Below are 3,004 nucleotides of genomic sequence, written 5' to 3' on the forward strand. Positions count from 1 at the left end.
ATTTTTCAGTGGCATTCATTTCCTTCAACAGGGATGTAAAACACAGATGAACAGGTCCATGGGGCTCTCTGATAGCTTTGATGAATGAGCTCATGGTTAAGAACTATTATTAGAAGACTCATGATAAAAAATATATCTATTCACTCTCTGCACATACTGAAAATTCCATAAACTTATTTTTGTCTCTCTAAGGGTAATCTGAATGTAAACAATTTACCTTCTTTTACCTTCCAGTTCAAAATGGCATCAAGGACATTTCCAGCTTTCTCTTGCTAACAAAAAAAGTATTTGTGTGCAACAAGACTAGCTCAATTTTTGTCAATTTAGGTGCTCAACACAACTTTACTTTTATCTTTGCTTCCCCCCACCCTCAAGGTGGTCTTGAGTTAACATGGAACTTTTGCTGATGCATAAAACCTGGTAAGTTTGGCTGTCATAATTCTTCCTTTAAGCAGAAAGTAGATTGGAAAGAAATTTGATTCTGTTGTTTCCTGTTAGAACATTTCAAAATACTTAGATGTCAAATGGGGGAAATCGATTTTGATGGACTTCTGGGTTCAGCCCATGTGGGCATACTTTTACAGGGTTTTATTCTCTCCCTTTCTAATCTTTCCGGTGAGTGGACTGCTAAGGCATTATTCATGCATGTCATAGGAAGTTGGTAGTTCCATTTAGTGATTTACTGGCTTGGGTGCTTTTTGTTGAAGCCTGAATAAAGTGACAGGAATCTTTTTTACTCGAGATTGTTCTTGGCATAGCAAATGCAAGATATTCAGCTAAAATAAATACTCGTGAGAGTCATAAGGACTTGGATTCAAAAGGAATGCTTAAGTTTGGCTTGAATAAAGAAAAAAAAAACAGGATTTCATTGTTACGATTGCTCAAGTTGGCAGATATAATTATTTTCTCAGATGTGTTCCTTTTACTATCTGTAGGTTGTCAGTTTAAGAGAGGAAAAGCGGAGGCAAAGGTGGTCTCTCTCTCACTCTCTCTTTCAATCCCTCCTAAGAAAACAATATGGAAAACCCAAATGTCAGTGGGGGACCGTGGGCTCCCTGGGGCCTTGGGAACACTCTCAGGCCTCAGAGATTCCCTCTCTACCCTTCCCTCTCCTTCTTCCCTCTCTTCAGCCTACTTCTTTCCCCAGTAGTCAACTGGCAGAGTGCATTTTACTGTGTAATTATTCTCTGGTTTCTTGTCTCTTCATGTGCTTTTTAAAAAGAGAAACAAAATATTATTTTCTTTCAGGTGGTGACAGATTTTCGACAAGGCAATGATCAAAGTGACAAGATAGAAAAGTTTTATTTTTTCATCTCCCCCCCCCCTTTTTTTTTTTGGCCTACAGAATCAAGACTTTGGGCCTTTTGTGAATATATTTGGTTGGCTGGCAGAGTATTATATCAAGGATGCCAAACCAGTGTAAAGACCTAGTCCATAACCTCTAATCTTACAGACATGAACTCTATTATTTCCCATTAAAATTAGAGGTTTCCAAATTGTAACAGATGTCCTTAATAGACATGTCTTATTACTGGGTAACATTAGGTAAATGAAAATTGAACCCAGTGTTTTAAGTTGCAGCTCATGATAATACAAAGCTCTGAGGTTGGATCTGGCATTTTAAGCTCAAATTATAGAAGCCTTTATACAATTTGCATTAATTGATGCATCAGCAATTTTTCTAAATTGCAGCAAGTATGAAATAGTGGGAATTAAAAAAAAAAGTAGAGTCCTATCTACTACAAAAAACTACAATATTTGACATCGACTAATTCACAGGGACTATACAGTGCATTTCAATAGCAAGAATATTTTAATTAATCGCTAAGCTCATCGGAATGAGGATGGAAATCTTCCAAAGGACCAATAATGAAAACAAGCTGAGGGATGAATATCTTGATATAAAAGAGTTTTATGACTATGTGTTATTGCAGGTGTTTGACTATTTTAAAACAGAGAAGATGATATCTATGTGAAGAATAATTAAGTTATAAACACATGAAATGGAAAAAAAAAACAAGAGACAAGTCTGTTTTGATAAAGTCCTTAAAAACAGAAATCATATCACTGTAATTAATTCTATTACATGCTTGACATAATTTAAGTACATTAATATTATATACTATCATGATAAAATTCTATGTGCCTCTAATGTTACATTAGAAGTTTAGTTTCACAGCCAGTTTTTTTCCCAAAAAATTTCTTTCCAAAGAGTTTTGAATAAGTTTATCAATAGGGCTCATAGACAGATATTTCATTTAATGAGATAGACCGTATTTAGTACCTATAAACATATAAACAAGAAGAAATGGCTTATAAATACATTATTCTTTCTCTCATATTGATCACCATATGAGCAATTTTTAAAAAACATATTTGTAGCATTTTTCTATCAATCACAGGATTCCTATGATGTTTAAGACTACAGAAAAATGGAATGTTTCAAGGGCTTTTTGTTTTGTTTTGTTTGCTAATTCTGGAAGGGACAGTGCCAATTCTGGGATGTTTGATAGCAAATCCACAAGCAGAACCACAGTGAAAACAATAAGATTTCTCATTCAGAATTTAAGAAACTTGAAAGTCCTTACTTATTCTAAAAAGTAAAAAGCCTAATGACCTGAATTTAAGAACACTGTTGATATAAAAGAGTTTTATGACTATGTGTTATTGCAGGTGTCTATTTTAAAACAAAAAAGATGATGTCTATGCAAAAATTAATTAAGTTATAAACACATGAAATGGAAAAAAAAACACAAGAGACAAGTCTGTTTTGATGAAGTCCTTGAAAACAGAAATTAAGAAACACTATTCTTAAATATTTCAGAGAATGAGGTCATAGGGCAAACCATTGCCTCCAAAATTCAAGAAACAGACAAGCAGAAATCATGAGCAAAAATATCCATGAGGACCACGGCCCCACAGGGAGACTTGAACGTAATTGCTGAATTGCTGGAGAATCATCCTGGGTGCATTTGAGAGTTAAAAACCCCAGGAGACCCAGTCC

Source organism: Urocitellus parryii, chromosome 2, assembly GCF_045843805.1.
Source record: "Urocitellus parryii isolate mUroPar1 chromosome 2, mUroPar1.hap1, whole genome shotgun sequence".
Classification (NCBI taxonomy): Eukaryota; Metazoa; Chordata; class Mammalia; order Rodentia; family Sciuridae; genus Urocitellus; species Urocitellus parryii.